The sequence below is a fragment of the Lepus europaeus genome, chromosome 12 (assembly GCF_033115175.1).
Source record: "Lepus europaeus isolate LE1 chromosome 12, mLepTim1.pri, whole genome shotgun sequence".
NCBI classification, from domain to species: Eukaryota; Metazoa; Chordata; class Mammalia; order Lagomorpha; family Leporidae; genus Lepus; species Lepus europaeus.
In genome coordinates, this window is record NC_084838.1 from 19579982 (window position 1) to 19603465 (window position 23484).

At 46.3% G+C, this 23484-nt stretch overlaps 1 pseudogene; it reads right to left on the reverse strand.

Annotated features, from left to right (window-relative positions):
* Positions 1-325: 325 nt before the first annotated feature.
* LOC133770929 (eukaryotic translation initiation factor 1-like) lies at positions 326-11344 on the reverse strand (annotated as a pseudogene).
* Positions 11345-23484: the final 12140 nt, after the last annotated feature.

Consider the following 23484-nt stretch of genomic DNA (forward strand, 5'->3'; position numbering starts at 1 on the left):
CCAGCTTAGAGAGTCTTATAAACTAGGTAGCCTAAATATTGGCTGCTGAGTCCCTCTGTGAACATACATTCTTTCCTCTTCTCTGGCTTCAGTTTCTCTTTCTGAGACTAAGAGGATATCAGTCAAGTGATATCTATGCATTTTCTTTGGCACGGCTTTTTTCAGTTTATTGCATGAAGAGGTCACACTAGTCTAAGCTAAAAGTAGACCCAAAATGATTATAGTATACAAGCTGTGAGTTTTTTAAATTCATGACAAGGGACAGAAGGGCAAGTCTACTCACTGCAAAGAAATCCTCACTTAAGCTTCTATGAGCCACAAGCACTTAAAACCCATGGATCTTCAGAGGATGGTCCTTAGCCGGTCCAATCTCTACCAGGAACTGGCATATGTGCTTGCTCTGGTCACCTGTAGCTGAATGACTTCTCCCTAGGCTGGAGGCTCAGTCACAGTACCATTACAGGCAAATTTCTTCTTAAATGCCTTCACTAGTTTCTTTTTATTGTAATCATCAGCAATCCCTTGGACCTAGTAAGAGTCTTCCTGCCATTTCCCTGTTGAATTCTTACATGGATATAATCCTCAGTGCCAGCAGGAGGCAGGTCATCACTCTTACGTGCATCGGCAAAGGGGCTGAAAGAGTAGAGGTTCTGGATAGTGGATAAAGCTTGTGGAAGGCGGAGGTGGGAGAAGGCAGGCAGGGGAGGGGCAAGAGCATGGGGAAACGAGGGGGATCGGGGTGGGGGGAGGCTGCTGACTCCTCCTCGACAGAGGCTCTGTGACTGGGGACATTATGCATTCTAATAAGTTCAATATCACTGAAGCCCATACTCATAAATCCAGTAGGTGTTTATGGAACACTGGTTGCCACCTGTCACTGAGTGAAGTGATGAGGACACAGCCATGGCTGAGACAGACACACTTGCAATCTGCTTCTTACACATTTCTATTTGGAGCAGAGTAGAGTCCTCCTGTCTCCCAAAGGTTGTTCACTCATCTATGAATGTGACAACTACTTATTAATCATGTCCATATGAGGTATTCTGGAAATTCAGAGTCTTTTATGTTACGAGCTCTCTCTTCCAGAAGCTCAAAGTCACAGGAGAACATATGCACACACCAGGTAATCACTACCAAGGTAGAAAACGTTAATTGGCTCAAAGAAATATAGCACAAAGGCCACAAGAGATGAAGCCAGAGAAGAGCAATGCACGATGTCATGATTTACTGAACACCTGCTTGATCAAGCCCATGGATGCAAAGTGCTTTTGTGCACATGACCTCCTTAGCTTGACCTCCAGTTCACCAAAAGGTAAAAATCCCCATCTAGGTCTCCCTCAATGGTGGCAGAGACTCGAGTACATGAGCCATCATCCGCTGCTTTCCAGGGTTTGTATCAGCAGGAAGCTGGAATCAGGAGCAGAGCCAGGACTTGAACTCAGGCATTATGATATGAGATGAGGCATCATAAGCAGCATCTCAACCACTGTGCCAAATGCCTACCCCTTGTGATATTTCCCTTTATTACTCTTTTACAGTTCCTTGGTTTTTCACCAGGAATTACCAAGCATGCTTGATTTGGGGTACTATGTCAGGTACTTAAAGCTAGGGAGATAGAAAATTGGCTTTCAGCATCACCACCTTGGTGTGAAAAACGTGACGTTGGGGTCAGTGCTGTGGTATAGTAAATTTAGCCTGCACCTGCCACACCAGCAGCCCATATGGGCGCCTGTTCAAGTCGTGACTGCTATGTTTTTGGTCCAGCTCCCTACTAATGGCCTGGGAAAGCAGTAGAAGGTGGCCCAAGTGCTGACCCCTGCACCCACAGGGAAGATGGGAAGAAGCTCCTGACTCTTGGCTTCAGAATGGCCCAGTTCCAGCCATTGCAACCACTGGGGAGTGAACCAGCAGATGGAATATAGATAGGTAGGTAGGTAGATATATAGATATATAGATATATCTCTCTCTAATTTTAACTCTGCTTTTCACATAAATAAAAATATCTTTAAAGGGGGGGGGGGGCGGCACCATAGCTCAATAGGCTAATCCTCCACCTACAGCACCGGCACTCTGGGTTCTAGTCCCGGTCGGGGCACCAGATTCTGTCCCAGTTGCTCCTCTTCCAGTCCAGCTCTCTGCTGTGGCCCAGGAGGGCAATGGAGGATGGCCCAAGTGCTTGGGCCCTACACCCGCATGGGAGACCAGGAGGAAGCACCTGGCTCCTGGCTTCGGATCAACGTGGTGCGCCGGCTACAGCGCGCCAGCCGCAGAGGCCATTGGAGAGTGAACCAACGAAAAGTAAGACCTTTCTCTCTGTCTCTCTCTCTCTCACTGTCCACTCTGCCTGTCAAAAAAAAAAAAAGAAAATGTGACAATGACCCTGCCCAACTTCCCCACACTGACAGGCACAGCTCTGAAAACGTGTTTTCACTGGGCTGACCAGATGGGATCAGGTTGGCAAACACCAAGCACAAAGGCAGGGGTCTGGCTGGCTAAAGGACTCAGGTCCAGAAAGTTATAAGTCACAGAGGACTGGAGGAGGAAAGGATAAAATGGGAAATAAGATTGGCCAGGAGCTTTGGGGTGGATCATGAACAGCTTTAATTAGATCTCACTGTGGCTTGGCTGAAGATTAGACTGGAGTCCCTGAAGCCACATGGGGCAAGATGTGCATCTAAATTACAAACAACAGGGAGAAATAAGAATTGACTCTGGCATCCTCAAGACTCCAAAGAATGCAGAAGGCCCTCTAGGCACCAGTCTCCCACACAGGAAGAGGTCTACCCAGCAAGATGAAATTTTTGGTTTATTGTAGTTTGTAAAGATGCAAAGGGGATGGCTGGTACCGCAGGCTCCACCTGCAGTGCCAGCACACTGGGTTCTAGTCCCGGTCGGCTGCGCCGGATTCTGTCCCAGTTGCCCCTCTTCCAGGCCAGCTCTCTGCTGTGGCCTGGGAGGGCAGTGGAGGATGGCCCAAGTTCTTGGGCCATGCACCCACATGGGAGACCAGGAGAAGCACCTGGCTCCTGGCTTCAGATCAGCATGGTGCATCAGCCACGGCAGCCATTGGAGGGTGAACCAACAGCAAAAGGAAGACCTTTCTCTCTGTCTCTCTCTCTCTCTCACTGTCCACTCTGCCTGTCAAAAAAAAAAAAAAAGATGCAAAGGGGGATAACATAAAGCATCTGAGATTTTCTGAACTCACATGGGGTTTTGAGCAGTTACAGAGTTGAGCACAGCCTGGAGTCACCAGGGCCTCATTGGAGCCAGCCAGCCAGGAGTGCAAATCTCGACTCTGCCATGTCCTCATTAGATCAACACCAGCAGCTTTTTTAATCTCTATGTGCCTCAATTTCTTCAGTGGGAATTTGAGGAAACTAATATTAACTTTGCTTAGTTTCTGAAAATTTGAAAGAAATTTTATATAAAATTTGCCTAGCAATTTGCCTACACTAAGTGGGTAGTTAATAAGTTGTAACTGACATGAAGGGAACTTGAACAACCTCTGCTAAGGAGTGGAAGACTAAGCACCTATTAGACACTTAGTAGGTGCCAGGTGCTATGCGAGCATTACTATCCTAGCAGCATACTAAAAAACTGAAGTCCAGGGGAGTTATGTTATAGCCTAATCATTTGTTTAAAATCCCTTTTATAACCTGGAACCACATTGCCTTGAGTTGGACTCCTGGTTCTGCTACTGCTAGGTTTCTGGCTTAAAGTAACTTAAAGTCTCTACAACTCAGTTTTCTCATCTATAAGTTACCAAACCTTCTTCCAACACTGCAAGAATAAAATAATATAGGTAATGCAACCGGCCCACAATAACCATTCAAAAATGGCATTCTCTTTATGGAAAATTCACAGAGTTATGAAAGATAAGAGTTGGAATTTGAGCCTATGTCTAAAGCCCACATTCTTTCCTCTAAATCACATGTAAAGAAAAACTCCAGTGTAGAACCTACACGATGGTAGATTAGAGGGCTTCCAGAAATGGAGGAATTTCCCAAAAGGATCTGACTGCTCCAAAAGTCTCTCGAAACTTAGCTTTGGGCCCATCGGTTTCATTTCATTGCATTAAAGCTCAATTAGAAGCCAAACATTTCACTTGGAAAGTAATCATTTCTGACTAAAGTGCTACAGTCCTACTTTTACATTAGATGACTATCATCAGTGGGCAGAAAGTGTAAAACCAATGACCTGTCCATTTCAAAGAAATTTAAAAAATAAAAAATAGGAAAAGTCTATAAAGCAGAGTTCCACCACGAGTTCAGCAGATGTGAGAGTGGGTTATCAGAGTGGGGTGAAATCAAGAAACCTGGATCAGTAAAGGGTCTTAAGCTAACTCACTATGTGACCTCAGCAAAGTCTCTTCCCTTTTCTGAGGCTCAGTTTCCTGTACTCATGCACTGTTTCTAAGCAGTTTCCAAATCTGTCCATCAAAGCTACTGGGCAAAGAGGGCAGCTAAGAAGTGATTGAATGAGACAGAGACCTCCTGGGGCAGCCTGAGAAGCCCAGGGCAGAGCAGAGGCAGCCTGTGGAGACATCATGCAGAGCAAGCAGGGACATGGGTCTCACCAACCAGCCACATTGCCATGCTCTAGATTCCTCAACTCGAGGTCTGAGTTCACCCATTCCCCGGATCACCCCCCTGGAACCAAAAGTAAACTCAAAATACATACAACATTCTGGTCTTACATTATTCTATTATTTAAGATGAGAAGGATGCAATCCAGGATGGGGGGGGGAGGCATCAAGTTTTTTGCCCAAAGTCAAATTCAGAGATAACTTTTAAAAACTACACTAAATGGCAGAGTTGGCAATGAACTTCAAACCCACCTCTCACTCAGTGCTTCTTAAGCTCCATCACATAGGTGCTGAATTTCTCTGGAACAATGGCTTCAGCCAGGACTGACTTGGTCCCCATAGATATCACCTAGCAATATCTGGAGGGATTTGAGGGTGTCACATTTGGAGTGCAGCAGGCACTTCTAGCATCCGGCAGGTGGAAGCCAGGGAGGCTGCCCAAACATCCTACTTTGCCCAGAATAGCTCCCCCTAACAAAGAATTACCTGCCTAAATGTCAAGGTTGAGAAATCTCGCTGTAAAGCATACCTAAAGTTCATCTGGTTTTTCAGGTTACCTCACCAGAGAGACTTATTAATAAACATGGTAGCAGCCAAACTAAGAACAAATCATAGGCCATACACTTCCAGGTGATTTGACTCTCCTCACCCAACATTTAGACCACACAGTAAGAACACAGCCTCCTTATCATTGGCAAAATCAGTTTCTTATCTCTGTTAATAGCAAAGATAAACCTACTTTGAGTCATGTTTCTGTGGAATGGGATAATCTTTCTGTTGAACTCCTGGGGAGTTAAAGATGGGAAGAGGGAACCTTGAAGCAGTTTCAGGACTGGACTGGTCTTGGATTGCTCATTTGTCAGAGGCTACCATTCACTGTCTTGCTTTCCTCCCTCCTCTTCACAACTAAATCATGCAAAGCCAGCTATCATTCACTTGAGCTACCAACATCTACTGTAACGATGCCTATGCTGGGCACCAGGAACCATAGGAAAAGGCACTTTTGCTGCCCTCAAAACAAATTCTCAGCCTAGCAGAGAACACAGACAGCTCAGCCGGTTGCAATACAGAGCAGAAAATGTGAGGTGAGGAGGATTAGAGGAGATGCTTGGCTCAGGTTTAGGGATCAGGAAGGCTCCAGAAGGGAAGTGGAGTTTAAACTGAGGCTGAAAGGAGTTACCTAGGCCAAAGATAAAGTGGCAGAGAAGTGTGCTAAGCCAAGCAAAAGCTATGCACATGGCTAAAGAGACACTCAAGTGCCTTCAAGAGACTGCAAATCATCCTTGATGGCTGAAACTGAGAAAAGGAAGGAGAGAGTGGCCACCGACGAGCATGAAGAGAAAATGGAACCAGAAGGACAAGAGCGTTGTGTGCCAATTAAAGAGCTGGACTTTATCCTGGGAACAAGGTCATGTTCACAGCTGAGAAAGATCATCCCAGCTGCACAGCTGGATGGATGGGGAGAGCAAGAGTGGAGCAGGCAGACTAGTCAGGTGAGGAGTGGGCATCTTGCCCAGTGGTCAGCCTGCTGGTTGAAATGACAACATCCCATATCAGAGCTCCTGGGCTGGAGTCCTGGCTCTGCTCATGATTCCAGCTCCCCATTAAAGCACCCCTGGCAGGCAGCAGGGGATGACTCCAGTAGCTGTATCCTGACACTCATTGAGAGAACTGAATTGAGTTCCAGGATCCAAGCTTCAGCCTGGCCCAGCTCTGATCTCTGTAGACATTTGGAAAGTGAACAAGCTCTCTCTCGCTCACTCTCTCTCGCTCTCTGTCTCTCTCATGCAGGCACTGTCTCTCTCATGCACGTATACTCTATCTCAAAATTTTTAAAAATAAAGATATTTTTAGAAAGCCTAACTTGGACCAGGGAAAGGGCAGTCAGGATGAGAGACAGAGAAGTGCACGAGGCACTTAGCAAGTACAACAGACACTGCCCGGGTACTGCGTGGCTTTGGGAAGTAAGAAATTGGGAGACATCAACAATGACTCCCAGAGTCCTGGCTTGGTACCACTCAAGTGATCATAGGAAAAGGAGACCTATGGTGATAGTAGTTTGGTAGGAATGTGACCCTTCCAGTTATGATTGTACTGAGAATAACCTTTCCAACAGACTACCACCCAGCTGGCCTGGAGCCCAGAAGATAGACTGATACTCAAGAGAGGCTAAGTGCAGGAATGAGGTGATACACTCTGGCATGAGGTTTTCATCCACCCCAGGACACTGACACACACCCAGGGCTGCAGGGAAGGAATGAGTATATTCTATTGTTGTCAAACACATAATTCAGCTAGAGAAAGACTTGCTGCATCAACTATACCTCTGCTTCATTCTATCCTCTAGCAACCTGCATGACAGGCATCACCCCCAACTAACTAATGGCAGAAATGGAGTTCAGCATGGATAAGGAGATGAGCTCACCACCACAGAACTGAGATTTCAAGTCAGGTCTGCCTGGTCCCAAATCCTTACTAGACCAACCGTATTGCCTTGCACCTCAAAAGTCTACCTTCTGTATTTTAAATTTTCCAAGTGGTGAAGCACACAGGCTCTGAAGTGGGGATCCTGAACCCATGTAAATCCAGCTTCAACAGTTATTAACAGTTCATTGCCCTCACTGGCAAAACAGAGGATAAAAATGCCCACTACACACAAGTGTTGTAAGGGCTAAGGTTAGGCCACAGAGCAGGCATTTGGTCCAGAGGTTGACACCACTTGAGATGCCCGTGTCCCATATTGGAATGCCTGGGTTCAAGAACTGGCTGCACTTGTGACTCCAACTCCCTGCTAATGAAGACCCTGGGAAGCAGCAGGTGAAGGATCAAGTATTTGGATTCTTGCCGTCAACAAAAGAAACCTAAATTCAGTTCTTGGCTCCTAGAATCTGGGGCATCTGAGGAGTATAAATCCTCTGCCTCTCAAATAAATAAATAAAAATTTAAAACCCAAAGAATAGGGTGTGGAAAAGTCTCAGCACCATGGCTTGCATAAAAAAGTACTTGACTAAGTGCCTAGTGTTGTCTAGTTTAGGTACTCATCAGTCATGACTCTCAGTCAGGGTAATTTTGCCCCCCAGGTCACTGGGCAATGCCTGGAGACATTCTCTTGCTCTGGAATTACCTGACCTAAAATGTTGTAATGTCAAGAGTGAGAATCTCTGGGGCCATAGCGGGTGTGGCATAGCAGATAAAGCCACTGCCTGCGGTGCCAGTATCCCATATGGGCGCCAGTTCGAGTCCCAGCTGCTCCACTTCCGATCCAGCTCTCTGCTGTGGCCTGGGAAAGCAGTAAAAGATGGCCCAAGTCTTTGGGCCCCTGTACCTGTGTGGGAGACACGGAAGAGACTCCTGGTTCCTGGCTTCAGATTGGCGCAGATCTGGCCATTGTGGCCAATTGGGGAGTGGACCAACAAATGGAAGACATCTCTCTCTCTCCCTCTGCCTCTCCTTCTCTCTCTGCGTAACTCTGACTTTCAAATAAAGTAATAAATAAATCTTTAAGAAATTTTTAAAAAGAGTGAGAATCTCTGCTTTCATCGAATACAAAACATCTAAATTGGGATGGGATTGAAATCAATTCAGTTGAAGATGATCTAATCTAACTTCCTCTTTTCACACAAGAGAAAATGGAAACTCTGAAAGGGAAAGGGGTAGGGGTGGGGGAGCAAGTGCATGGAAGGGAAAAGTACGCTGAGGACTGAGATTTGGCCAACTTGGAGCTCAGCTGGGAAGACGTTTTATCGTCCCGCCACCCCATCCTGGGAGAGTGGCTGGGGTGATGGTTTCCGATCTCTTACGAAGGGAAAAATGACATTCAAGAGTGCTGGGTGAAGCCATCCTGGCTCAGTTCCTATTGTAGCCACACCCTAACCCAACCAGCCGGGTTTGAGTCAATTAAGGGTAGTGATCTGTAATTCACAGGAGATTCACAACACACCCAGGCCTTTATGAGCATCACATGACACTCTGCACAGCACACAGCTCTATCCTGCTGTGGCCAAGGACATGGAGGTGTAGGAAGCCTCCATGGTTTGCCCAAGGTTATACACTGAGCAATGCATTGAAGCCAGCGGTGGGGTTCCAGGGCTCATACTCTACTCCATCTCTCAGGGCTTCACTGGCAAGACACCGGTCTGGGCCCCCAAACCCATAGTTTCCTCCACGTTTATAGGAAGCAGCGTCAACTTCTGACCCTACAGTTTGGGTGTTGCTAAAATCTCACTTGCCAAAGTTATCAGAAAACTCATTTTGCTGGCATAGCCCATTTCCTTGGTACACAGGCAAGAACCATAGCCTGGGAAGTTTCTGGAGACCAGAGAGGGGTATAAATAGCCTAAAGTCACACAGCAAGTTTGTGGCTAGTCTCCTGACTTTTTTGCTTGTTTCGTATTAGGAAACAGAAAAGCAAAAGTAAGAATCCCAGCTCTGAAGGCTGCCTCTCAGGAAGGGGCAGAGGGCTGACCTCAGGGCAGTTCCCTTATTAGACAAAGACATTTGCATGAAGTGATTCCCCAAAAAGGAGAAAGGGTTTTCTAGCCTTGTTCCTCTCTCTCTCTCTCTGCTCAAGCTGATGGGACTCTGGGTTACTAAAATAGCGACTTGGAAAAAGTAACTAAAACTGTGGAATGGAAAAAGGAAAGCTGTTTGAAGATCCCAAGCCCAAGCAGTTTCGATTCAGTAAATCGTTAAGCCCAGACTCAAAGCTCCACCTCCCTTTTGAAAGAAGCAAAGGGGCGCTGCCTGGTTCCCTGATTTCTCTTCCACAGAAGCCATGCACCAGCAAGAATGCTCTTGGTGTTCTCACGTGGTTTACAGTTCATCTCATCCCAAAGGCATTTGGAACCATCAGACACAGACATGTACAATACTACAGCAGGGAGGGAGGAGAAGCAACCAGAGCAATGGGGAAATGAGGGTCACAACAGCCAAGAAGAGACAGGCCACATCACTAAACAGCAAGGGCCAGTCACTCCAACTCGGAACTGCTCCCCACCTGACTGTTTTCCATGAGATGCCTGGTAGCCAAAGCAATGGAGAGAATCAACCCATTTCCAGGATCATGATGTCCCTAAGAAAAAGAAAAAAAAATCCACTGACCAAGAGAAAAACATTTTTCCTGACGTGTGATGAAAAATGGACTTGTATCATGTAAGACACTGAGATTTGCAGGCATTGTCTATGCAGACACTAGCATTAATTATCCTGACTCCTGTATGCTCATACACACACACACACACACACACACGATTTCCCCTGCACATGCATTGTCTTGATAAATGAAGGAAGAAGCCTCCAACTCAGCTCCAGCCTGTATGAATTCCTGGTGAGTTCCTGACATCTTCCTATTAAGCTGGATGCTGCACTTTTTATTCCCTAGACCAGAGATTCCCCACCCATGGAAATGCTGGCATTTTAGGCTGAGTTATCCTTTTGGAGGGTTAGGGGCTGCCCTGTGCATTATAGGATGCCTCCCAGGATCCATGGCCTCTGCACGCTCGATGTCACTAGGACTGCCACCTTCAGCTGTGACAGTTAGAACTAAATGATGCTGGAGTCAAAGCTGAGAATCACTACCACAGATCTGCAACCTGTGAGGATGTTTCATATACCCTTGTCTCCAACAACCCCTCCTCCCCATTGCACATCCCACACAAACAAGGTAGAACGGTGAACGGGGATGGGATAGCTACAATCAACACAGCTGTGGAAAGAAGGGGAAACACACAAAAGTCCCAGATTCAGAGCAGTCTGAAGTGCTGCTGGACAGAGGTCATGAAGGCTCCAGCTCAGGGTGCAGGCTGTGAAATCTCCAGGAAGCTCACAACTCCTGGCTGCAGCCCTTGAGGGGGCTTTCACTGGAGTGAGAAATGGAAATTTTGCCCTCCTTGGAGTTTCCATAGATTTTTTTTTTTTTTGAAATGCAGAATGACAGAGAAAGAGAAAAAGAGAGGTCTTCAATCTACTAGTTCATTCTCCAAGTGCTCACAACAGCGAAGGCTGGGCCAGGTTGAAGCTAGGAGCCAGGAACTCCATCTGCATCTCCCACATGGTTAGCAGGTGCCGAAGCACTTGAGCCATTATCTGCTGCCTCCCAATGTGCATTAGTAGAAAGCTGGATTAGAAGCAGAGTAGGCAGGACTTGATCCAACACCCCAATATGGGATGCAGGCATCAGAAGCAGCAGATTTAACTAGCTACTCTATAATACCCTCCCTTCATAGTTTTCTTAATCCACTTTGTGTTCATGAAAGATTGGCATCCCAAGGTGACTTTAAAGCTAAACAACTGCTAAGGCCAGGCTCATGGTGTCTTTGGCACTACATTTCACTCAATAACTTAATAGACCTCTGATCTGTTTTCCACAGGCAACTTTTTTTTTATTATAGTTCTAAAATTGCCTTTTTGCTTGCATTTTCATCTCCTAGATCCTCTCTATTTCTCATTCTTACTCTTGCTCTCTTGCTCTTTCTCAGCCTTCTAGCAGCTACCTTGATGCTAGATGGAAAAGTCAATGAAGAGACCTCACTTTCAATCTGATCTTTATCCAGAGTCACTTTTCCAGATAGGAGATTGTACCGAGCGTTTGCCACTTAACTCCTTGTTAAATGCTATCTCTTATTGGATATCTAGAAGTAGTCTCCCATGTCAATTCCAAAGTCCCTACATTACTTTATTCTTCTTAATTTCTGCTTGAAATTCATTGAATAATGTCTTGACCTTGTGTAATACTTGTAAAACCTTGTCAAATACAACCATGCTACCCCCACTCTGTTTTCTACCTCCTTCCCTGGCGTGACAAGTTCAAGGAGCAGTCTGACTTCTAAATCACAGGCGACAACTTTACAAATACCTTACCACCACATAACCCAATCTCCATGTTTCTCATCTCCAATTTCGTTTCCCATCATTTGTCACCGATCTCTAAGCTAATATATATTTCATATTTTTGTTATGAAGCACCTCACTACTGGTACCAATAGCTACAATGAGACTAACACTAGCTAGTCTAAAAATGACAAATTCTGAGAATTTCAGACAATTAGTATAGTAAAGGCTTACTTCTCACTCATTCACTCTTCAGGAAAGGTAGGTAGGCCATTTTTCCATCCTGGAGCCCCTTATGAGACAATTGCTTCCAGATCCTAAGCACTAAAAGATGAGATGGTTTTAAAGCCTTTAAAGGAGAAAGACTGGGTAAAACTCAGGTAGAGGGGCTGGAGCTATGGCATACCATGTAAAGCTGCTGCCTTCAGTGCCGACATTTCATATGGGCACCAGTTCAAGTCCCAGCTGCTACACTTCCAATCTAGCTCCCGCTAATGTACCTGGGAAAGCAGTAGAAGATGGCCCAAGTGCTTGGGTCCCTGCCACCCATGTGGGAGACCAGGAAGAAGCTCCTAACTCCCCTGACTTTGGACCAGCCCAGCCCATTACAGCTATTTGGGAAGTAAACCAGCAGATAGAATGTCTCTGTCTCTGTCTCTCTGTCTCTCTCTCTCTCTGTGTGTGTCTCTGTCTCTCTCTCTCCCTCTTCCCTCCCTCTCTTCCTCTCTGTAACTCTGCCTTTCAATAAATAAATAAAATCTTTTTTTTTTACAGGCAGAGTTAGATAGTGAGAGAGAGAGACAGAGAGAGAAAAGCCTTCTTTCCGTTGGTTCACTCCCCAAATGGCCAATACAGCCGGCACGCTGCACCAATCTGAAGCCAGGAGTCAGGTGCTTCTCCTGGTCTCCCATGCGAGTGCAGGGACCAAGAGCTTGGGCCATCCTCCACTGCCTTCCCAGGCCACAGCAGAGAGCTGGACTGGAAGAGGAGCAACCAGGACAGAATTGGCACCCCAGCCGGGTCTAGAACCCAGAGTACTGGCGCTGCAGGCGGAGGATTAGCCTAGTGAGCCATGGCGCCGGTCAATAAATAAAATCTTTAAAAAAAAAACTCAGGTAGAGAGATTAAAGGTGAGCTTCCTCTCCTTCCATGGCCTCTGCAAATTCAGAGGACAAATATGCTATAGGGTTGAGCTCTGAGATGGAGAAGACCATCACGGGCATGATCACCTGGTGCCCCAAAGCATCACTTCCCTCCAAGTTTCTTGTGCAGTCCCAGCTCCCAAATATCAAGAGGAACGTCAGTGAACTTGGAGCCTCCATAAGCAGGAAGTAGCTTAAGTGGACAGCTAGAGAATACGGGGTGGGAGAAGCCACTTATGGTAGACTTTATTGTTGTTTACAAATATCCCCTGCCCCTTCCTCAGTGAAGATTTCCCTTCCCCACTTCATAGGCATAAGGCTCTAACCAACATAATGTGAAAGAAGGTGATGTGTGTCACTTCTGGTGCAAACTTTCATAACCAAGGTATGAAAATCCATATTCTCCTTTCCTCCAACCCCCATACTCAGCAATGTTTCAGTTAAAGGCAGTCTGGGTTCTAGAGTGAAGATGAATTGGAGCAAAGTTTTCTGCCCTGAAATGAGCAAATAGTATGAACAAGAAATGAGCTTTTGTTTCTTAGAGCTCCTGAGATCTTGAGATCATGTGTTCCTAGGGCATAACCTAGCCTCTCCTGCCTGGTTACTTCAGGGAAGGAATCACAGAATATTGTCCTGAAAAAGAGAGGGCATAGTAGGAGCAATGTCTTCCATGACATGAAGAACCATGAGGAAAAACAATGGTTGATTTGCTTCTTTTTGGAAGTCACAGAGCAGTAGCTCAGCCTAAAACAGAAAGTTCTGAGTGAGTCATGAGCAAACAATCCTTGCGCCTCTGCACAAGGGCAAGCAGAGGTCTGAGGCAGGAGGGTGGCAGGTGGCTCTCAGGCTTCGTCCAGTGCAGAGATGCTGTGATGACATGGAGAGTCTACATTATAGGTAGTCTTTGGCTTAGAGGCTTTCACATGTCAGAGTGCTTTGGTCTAAATGTTTGTGCCCTCCAAAACTGAGACCTAATACCAAATGCAACAGTACTGGGAAGTGGAGTCTATGGGAGGTGATTAGGTCGTAAGAATCAGGCCCTCATGAGTGGGATTGGTATCCTTATAAAAGGAGGCCTGAATGAGCTGGTGTAACCTTTCCACTGTATGAGGTTAGCAAGAGAGTGTCATCTTTAAAGCAGGAGGAGAGCCCTCACTGGACACTGAAGATGCTGCTGCTTTGATCCTCGACTCCCCAGCTTCCAGAACCATGCACAACAAATGCCTCTTGTTTCTAAATGACCCAATCTAAGCTATTTTGCTATAGCATCCCAATAGATTACATTGGATAAGAAAATGTAGCGATTTAGGATCATCCAATACCTCAACCAAGCCAAAGAATCTATCCTGCCATGGATGCTGGAAGTCCTAACATGCAGTCCTTCTCAGGAAGTTCCTGTGTGTTTTCTTCATTAAACACAGCTATGCATTGGGTATCTCTGTCCTCATCCCCCAATCCTCCTTTGTCTCTATTCCTGTCTCTCTGCCACTTCCTGGTTTCCACCTGTCCTCGGACCACGTGCTCCCTTTATCCTCTCTCCCTCCATCCATCCTCCTTCCCTCCCTCTCTCTCTCTGTCATTGTGTGTTTCTTTTGTCTTTAGTGCCTTCTGCCTCCCCCATGGTCTCTCCGTTACTGTGCATCATTTCTCCTCTTTCCTACTTTCCCTCCATCTCTCCCTCTACTACAAGGGGTTTTCAAAAAATTTGTGGAAATGCATAGTGTGAAAAAAATAGGCATTGTTTTCAAAAATTACTGCACCAAAACAGATTTGTCTTTTAATTCCGTTCCTGCATGAACTCTCTGATGTACCCTCAGACCTTGTTTCCATCAATATACCACTCAGATGCTCTTGAGGAGAGCATCAGTCCTTGGGTTTCTGTTGCACCATAGCTGGTACTAAAACCACTTACTTGTTCAGCCATGTCTTTGATTTCTGATTCTTTTTTGTTTGTTCCTTTACTTAATCACTTATTTTTCATCCTCAAGGTGGAGTGTCCCTCTGAATCAGACATTGCTTATCTCTGACCAATGACTGAAAACTAGCATTCAAACTCTCTCCTTTTTTTTTTTTTTTTTTTTTTTTTTTTGACAGGCAGAGTGGATAGTGAGAGAGAGAGAGACAGAGAGAAAGGTCTTCCTTTTTGCCGTTGGTTCACCCTCCAATGGCCGCTGCGGCCAGCGCATCTCGCTGATCCGAAGCCAGGAGCCAGGTGCTTCTCCTGGTCTCCCATGTGGGTGCAGGGCCCAAGGATTTGGGGCCATCCTCCACTGCCTTCCCGGGCCATAGCAGAGAGCTGGCCTGGAAGAGGGGCAACTGGGATAGAATCCGGCGCCCCAACCGGGACTAGAACCCGGTGTGCCGGCGCCACAAGGCGGAGGATTAGCCTGTTAAGCCACGGCGCCGGCCAAACTCTCTCCTTTAAATTCCAAAATTACTCTCTCCACCGGCTCCAAAGCAGCACTTTGCCTTCTGAGAGCCTGGGCTGTGTTTGGTTTCAGAAACATTCCCTGGAAAGACCACAGCAAAGATTTGAACTCAGTGAACTTTCTCCAGGGTGATGGGTGGAGGCTTACGATTCCAAATAGAATGTCCCTGGACACAGATGCCCTAACAGAGTTCTTCATTCAACCCCTTCCTAAGGAGCTGCCCAGCCCTTTGTGGTAACTTCATCTCCCCAAGGTTGCTGACAACTCCCATTTCAGTCTTGCTCACTATTGGCCCTCGCTCTGGCCTTCACCCTGACCCCCATTGCCACACCCTACAGAAGGAACAGTGTACAGGCCCAGGAACATGAGTTCAACCTCAGCATCACCTCTATTGTTCAGTTGTTGGGTCATTCTGAGAAAACAGCATCACCATTCTGGGTCTGTTTCCTACTCTTCAAAATTGGAGTAACAGTTCCTACTTGCCAGGGTTGTGTGAGAATCAAGAAAAAGCATGTAGGGGTGGGTGTTTAGCTCAGTGGTTAAGACAGAACTTGGGAGGTACACAGCCCACATCTCAGCGTTTGAGTCCCTGCTTCTATTCCAATCTCAGCTTCCTATTAATGTACACCCTGGGAGACAGAAGGGAAAGGGTCTCTGATACCCCCATGGGAGACTTGAATGGAGTTGCAAGCCCCTGGCCCTACCCTAGCTATTGTGGGCACTTGGGCATGAACCAGCAGCTAAAGATATTCATATTCATATTCTCTCTCTCTTTTTCAAATAAATATATATATAATTTTTAAATAAAAGAAATGTCACGAGCAGACAACTCTTGATGTAGAGCTTGAATAAAGGTCGTGATGCACAAACATTCATTCTCATTCTAATTCTGTACCACTCCAACTCCAACCTTCTGGGGTGGCCTGCGATGAGTAGGCATGGGAGTGCTAATATTCATTTTCAGCCAGTGTCTGCTCTGATGACCCAGTAGGCATGAAATTTCTGTTGTTACTACAAACATTCCCACATCACCGCCCCACCACCATGCACTTTCTTCCATCCCCACTAACCCATCTCCATCTGTGAATTCCACTTCAAAGCCCAAGCTAAGCCATCCCCTACTCTCTGAACACTTCTGGATCACCCCCTCAACCACTAATAATCTGTCCCTGTTTTGAGGTTCCCCACTTACTGGGGTACCAACCAGAAGATGCAACACACAGTGTTCTCCAAAATGTTCATTTAGCATCCACACTGTGTCCTGAATGTTGGTGACGTGGCAATGAAATAAACATGGTTTCTAGGCCCTTGGAACATTCACCAGCTAGTGGGAGAGAGAACTGTGTAAATAAATCATGACAATACAACTGAAGTATGGGTTGGACATAACTCAGAGAGGAAGTTATAACTTTAACCAGGGCTGCCACTGTGAATGCAGTCTATATCTTAGCCCTTTGTTCCTTAACAGCAAGATCCACCCAGCTCAGTTTAGCCCCAAGAGCCAATACTATCGGTGCTGAAAAGGAGGGCTATGGCCACAAATAATGATCATGAAAATGACCTCCAATTTCAGATCCGGGTCATATCCAGTCGTGGTATCTCCATGTCTGGTAGAGTTTGGGCCATTGAGTATGTACTTGAGGAATGAAAGATGTAGGCCAGAGAAGTGAAAAGGAGTCCAGTGAAACACTCTGGTTGCTTGGCTGAGACTCTTCAGGCTCTACCTTGCTCGCTCAGAACTGGTGGATACTCTCACTTCCTAGCACATCCCCGTCCCCCTCTGCTGCCCACTCCTCACTCCTAAATCCCTGCCAGTCCTCTACCCGCTGGGGCATCCTCCTCCCAACCATTTGCCATCTGCTCAGACACAAGTCTCACCCTGTATCCTGAACAGGGTCAAATGGTCAATAATTACAAAATCCTACTGCAGGCTCTTTGAAGAGAACACATGTTAGTTTTAACAATGGGGTGAGGCTCTGCAAGACCTCCCATATCTGGCAACATGCTTCTGTCTGGATCAGAGACAAGAGCTAAGAAGAAAAAAAAAAAAACTCCTCTATGAATCCAAAGTACATACCCTGAAATCTGTGTACTGACACTTACACACATGAGGTACAGAAAAGTCTATTAGGACCACACACACCCCCAATGACTCATTTCTTTTCTGTTTTGGGATTTCAGATGTACAGAGCAGGAACTGTCCCCATTGTTTGATCATGTCACACTATTATCAAGGTCTGTACTCAGACTATTTGCTATTCAGTGAGTCAGGCAGTTGTTATGATGCTATAAGGACCTGTGATCTATGGTATGGAAAGGAAGCCAAGACCTCGAGGTGCATCATCTGATACAATATGAAAGGTCTTGCCAACCCCCTCCCAACTCTCCTGGCTCAGGTTTCTATAATACCAAGTCCTGCTCCTATAAGTTCTTTGCTTTCCTTTTTTTTTTTTTTAAATTTATTTTATGTATTTGAAAGATAGTTATGCAGAGAGAGGGGGAGACAGACAGAGGTCTTCCATCCATTGATTCACTCCCCAGATGGTTGCAATGGCCAGAGCTGGGCCAGTCTTAAGCAAGTAGCCAGGAACCTGGAGCTTCTACCAGGTCTTCCACATAGGTGCAGGGGCCCAAGCATTTGGGCCATTCTCTGCTGCATTCCCAGGCACATTAGCAGGGAGCTGGATCAGAAGTGCAGCAGGGGCCGGCGCTGTTGCGCAGCAGGTTAGCACCCTGGCCTGAAGCGCCGGCATCCCATATGAGTGCCAGTTTAAAACCCGGCTGCTCCACTTCCGATCCAGATCTCTGGTATGGCCTGGGAAAGCAGCAGAAGATGCCCAAGTCCTTGGGCCTCTGCACTCACGTGGGAGACCCGGAAGAAGCTCTTGATTCCTGGCTTCCGATCAGCACAGCTCCGGCTGTTGCGGCTAATTGGGGAATGAACCAGCGGATGGAAGACCTCTCTCTCTCTCTCTCTGCCTCTCCTTTCTCTGTAACTCTTTCAAATAAGTAAATAAATCCTTAAAATAAATAAATAAATTTTAAAAATTAAAAAAGAAGTGCAGCAGTCAGGACTCGAACCAGCACGCTTATGGGATGCTGGCATCACAAGGGATGGCTTAACCCACTTTGCCATCAGGCTGGCTGGTTTGTTTGCCTTTTTCACTTGTATCTACATGCACTCACATATGTATGTGTGCATGTGTGCCTGCACACCTGTGTTATTCTTAATGTTATGCAAGCTTGGTTATATATGTCCTCTCTGGGAATTTAGTTTTTTCCCCTTAATACCATTGTGTCAAGACTCCTGTGTGCCGAGGGGTGTTATTGTTTTCATTTAGGTGACTACTCAGTGCCCCACGGTGTGGCTCTTGTCCCCTCCTAAGGACATGAGCCACGTGTTCCTCTGGGCTGTGGACAGGTGCCACAGTGAAGAACTCGCTCCTTGTATATATCTCTTGCCAAACAAGTACAAGAACATGTACTGGGCACTTGCCTAGGTATGGAATGCCCGACTCCAGCCTGCTTGAGAGTGTTGATCCACTCAAAGGGCAGCTAGATTTAAGCGAAGTAGAAAGAGTTATTAGGAAAGAAAAGGAGAAATCTATCTTCAGGCCTCATGTTCAAGACAAACGCAGCCCAGGAACAACAGGGTTCTTCGTGTGATTTGACGGCTGTAGAGGACCTAGAAGATAACGGTTCCCTTTGGTGTTTGTTCATTTTCTAAAGTAAAAATACTGATTTTCTAACCTGAAAAAATGTGTTAGAGGTTTAAGCTACATGGCAGAAGGCTTCCATTCAAAGTGGTTGCATTTTTTCCTTCTGTTGTCACTAAAAGAGCAGTGGGTTAGCCATTAAAAAATTCTTTTATCAAGTAGCTCATTTCCCAAGAGAAGCAGATAGGGGCAGCCTGGCAGCTGTCAGGGGCATTCCAGGAAGGTGGAGCTGTGCCCCGGATGAGCACTCTCTCAGAAGGGCTGTGGGTATTGCACAAATCAAAGCAGGCTTAGAGATCAGGGAGCAATCGCTGAAATTCCCAATTTGGGAAGCAACACAGAAAACGTCTGCTGACCCATCCCAGCTGCCCCTGCTAATCCCTCGCTGCACATTGTGGGAAAAATCGCAATTGCAGAGTCTGGAAAAAGGGTTACTCAGCAGGGATGTCAGCAAAGTGTACAGACAGGACAGCGCAGCAACCAGTGGGCAAAAAGAAGACTCAGAGACCCTGAAAAAGTTCCTGCCGGAAGTGGCCTCCGCAATCACTAAGTTCAACAATCTGGCCCCATTTTACAGGTGGAGGGAATGAGACCTGAGCAGCGGAAATGACTTCCAGTCATCCTGCGATCAAGAGCTGTCAGAGACAACAACCCCGGTCACCTCTCGTATCATTGCGCTTCCTCTAGAACATTCCCCATTAAGTAGCTGTTCAGTTCTAGTCCTTGCCCCGAAACGGAGGGCTTTCACCTCTGCAAGCAGCACGATTTACCTTTGGATAACATCGACATAGTCTTAAAATTGAGCCAAAACTGCCTTGCAGAATCTTCCACTTATTGGCCTCATTCATCCCCCTGGATTCCACACAGGTAACCACGATAACACCACCAGTCCATAACCCAAAATAGCTTTAAACATTGAATATATATATATATAATTTGGCAGTAAGAGCTGAGGCAAAAGGCCTGCCACCCTTACTGATCCATCTGTGTATGCCAAGAGGATTTCCATACTTGATTCTCTCTTAGGGGTGATCTGGAAGGATTTCCATCCTTGACTCTTAAGGTGATCCAGAACCTCCCAGGAGCCCAGTGTTCTGTAATGTAAGGCCTACTATGTAGTGTCTCATTCAGGTGACTCGTATGAAATCAATGCCCGTGTAGGTCAAAGATGGCAACTTCAGGTGGTTCCACTTAATGCTTTTCTCTAAAGCTAGACCTCAAGGATTTTAGATGCAACACTTGAGGAACCTCCACATTGTGCTAGCTGGGTGATAGGTGCTGCATTAAGCATGACCCTCCAATTAATGTTGCCACAGAGGCCTCTCCCTGGGAGTCCAGGCTCAGCATCCAACAAGTCACCTGCTCTTGCTTATCTAAATGTCTCCTTAAAGGGGTAGGTATTACAGTGCAGTGAGTTAGGGGCAACCAGATCCCATATTGGAATGCTGGTTTGAGTCCCAACTACTCTGCTCTCTATCTAGCTCCCTGCTAATACATCTGGGAAGGCAGCAGAAGGCCCATGTGCTTGGGCCCCTGCCACCGATGTGGGAGACACAGATGGTGTTCTAGGCTCCTGGCTTCAGCCTGGCCCAGACCTGACAATTGCAGCCATTTGGGGAGGGACCCAGCAGATCAAAGATCTCTCAATCTCAATATCTCTCCCTACCCTCCTTCTTTCTCTCTCACTCAATCCCTCTCTCTGTCACTCAAATAAATAAGTAAATCTTTCAAAATAAATAAATTATCCTTAAAGGGCACCTGTCTTTCTGTGCACTCCAGCCAGGTGTCCACTAAAAGTGTCCCATTCCTTACAAGGTTCAAACCACAAACTGCAGACCCCTCCCTCTCTCTCCTCTCACTCCACACCCAGCTCAGTATAAGAACTTACATTTATTTTCTTCCACAACCGGTCCAGAGTCCACTGCTCCTCATGGCCCTCACAGCCACCGCCCGCCCCTGCTGGGTCCACAGAGGTCCTCTCCGTGGCAGCTCCCAGATTCCACGTTCTTCCCTTCAACTGGTTGTCAATACAGCAACCAGGACGAGCTTTCCAAAGTGAAACTGGAATCCGCCTCCCCTTCTGCCCTGCACCAAAGTCCCTGCCATGCCCACCTCACTGAAGCAGAAGTCCAATCCCACCCAAACCCAGGAGGGCTGCCCGGTCAGGCTCCCCCACAGTCACTCTGACCCTACTGCCCCCACTCCCCTCCCACATTGCCCCTGTTCAGGCCTCCCGTGCTCTTTGAGCTCACAATGCACACCTGGTGAAGTCAGGCACCACCTTCTCCAGCTACACTCAAATGGGGCCTTTTCTGTCCACCCTATTTTAAATTGCAGTTAAGATCATTTCCTCTCTCCTTTCTCTGCTTTTTATTTGTTTTCTAAATCTCTTAAAGCTACCTAATGTAGCAGTAACTTACTATTTTATTTGCTACCCATCTTCCCCAAGTAGAATACAGCAGTCTCCCCTCTCTGCAGTTTTAGTTACCTAAGGCCAACCATGGGCTCTAAGTATGAGATGGAAAATTCCAGAAAAAAATCAATGTATAATATTTAAGTCATGTGTCATTCTGAGCAGCACCGTGAACTCTCAAATCATCCTGCCCCTTCCTACCTGGGCATTAGTCATCCTTTGAATAACTCATGCATGCTGTAAATGACACCTGCCCATCAATTGCTTAGCAGCCATCTCATTTATCACACTTACAGTATCACAGTGCTTGTGTTCACGCAACTTGTATTTTATTTAATAATGGCCCCAGAGTACAAGAGTAGTGATGCTAGGTGTGTCATTGTGCAGTATTTTGCGATAATTATTTTATTAAAATCTCCCTATGCCTATTTTACAAGTTAAATTTTACCATAGATATAGAATATGTATGAAAAAACAGAGGATGTTGTTATAGTGCAGCAGATTAAGCCATTCCTACAATGGTGGCATCTGTATGGGTGCCAGTTCCAGTTCCAGATGCTCCATTTCCAGTCCAGCTCCCTGCTAATGAATCTGGAAAAGCAGAAGATGGCCCAAGTGCTTAGGCCCTTGCCACCCATGTGGGAGACCTGGATGGAGTTTCTGGCTCCTGGCTTCAGCCTGGTCCAATCCAATCCTGGCCATTGCAGTCATTTGGGGAGTAAACCAGCTGATGGCAGATCAATCTCTCTCTCTCACCCTATCTTCCAAATAAATCAATCTTTGAGAGAGAGAAGAAAAAACATAGTATGTCCAGGGTTCAGTGCTATCTGCAATTTTAGGGATTGGACTACAGCCAAGCAGACCTCATTAGAAGCTCTACGGGAGCAGAGATTTTTGTCTGTTCTCCTCACTGCTTTATTCCCAGTGCCTAGACACTAGCTTGCACATAGTAGGCATTCAGGTGCAGTGCCTCCTAACTTCTCTGGAAACTATTCACCTTTTGCCTTTACACACACTGAAAATCAAAAAGCAAGCACCAGGTGCTGGCCAAAAAACAATGTCTATTTCACCAACCTTATTAGCCACCAAATACAAATTAAAACCACAGTGAGCTTTCAGCCACACACCTATCAGAATGGCTAAAAGAAAAAAAATTAGTGCTAACCCTGAATGCAGCAGAGAGGATATTGGATCTTTCCCCCATTGGCACAGCCCATCAGGACAGGAGTATGGCACTTACCTAAAAATTGCACATTACCATGTGACCCAGCAATTGCATTATTGGACATTTATGCCAGAGAAACTGTTTGACAAGTATATATATATATATATATATATATATATATATATATATATGAATACTCACAGCAATTTGATTCACAATCACTCAAATCTAGAATAACCCAAATGCACTCCCATGGGTGAGCAATCATTAAAAGACAATGTTCAGTTGCAACAGGGAAGATTAGTTTAGCCTCAAAGCCTGGATTTGTAACAGATTCGTTAAACTAAGAATAGGTGACATGAAAACCATCCTCAGCTGAAATATTGGTGCTTATTTCAGTAGATGGTTATGGCAAGTCTGTAACATGACCATTATGATGTCAGGAGCAACAGCTATGGGGGACGAGTGTGTCTTAGTACCTGCCCTCCCAGATCTGCTGGTCTAATGGAGATGACAAACGCAGTCTAGGGCAAAGCGGTCAATGACAGGTGAAGAACAGGAAGCTATTAGGAGTAGGAGCATGGAAGATGGTGTCTCAGCCAATATTGGAAGCAAGGGGTATTACAAACGAGGTTTCTATGCACAGTTAAGGGAGCACGGTGATGTGGTGAGAAATGACTGGAAGCTTCCACAGCAGTGTGCACAATAGACAACGAGTCCACAGGGTGTCTTGGGGACAACAGCTTGGGACAGCAGAATGAGCTGAGTCTGAACAATAGGAAGGGCCCACACTAGGAAAGGCCTTTCCAAGCACCCTGCAGGCTTTCGCTGCTTTGATTTAAGCAGAGGTAACCACAGAAAGGACGCTTTGTGGTGGCCTCTCCACCACACACCCCAGGCCATTTGCTCAGTTTTCCTATTTCTGCACCTTTCCACAGAGTCCTCTACTTCCCTCTGGCGTCGCCCCTCCTGAGGCTCGCAGGCTTAGCCCCAACACCACCTCTTTCTCCAGGAAGCCTTTGCCACAGCCCCATGAGAGGGCACCTCCTCCTACTGAGCATTCCAGGTGCAGGTCCCTGTGCACCTGCAGTGACCAGCAGCACAGTGAGTGTGATGTCGGGGAGCTCTGGGGTCACTCTGCCCGAGTCACAATCCTAGCTCTACCACTTCCTGTGCTTCAATTTCCTTCACTGTAAAATGGGTCTA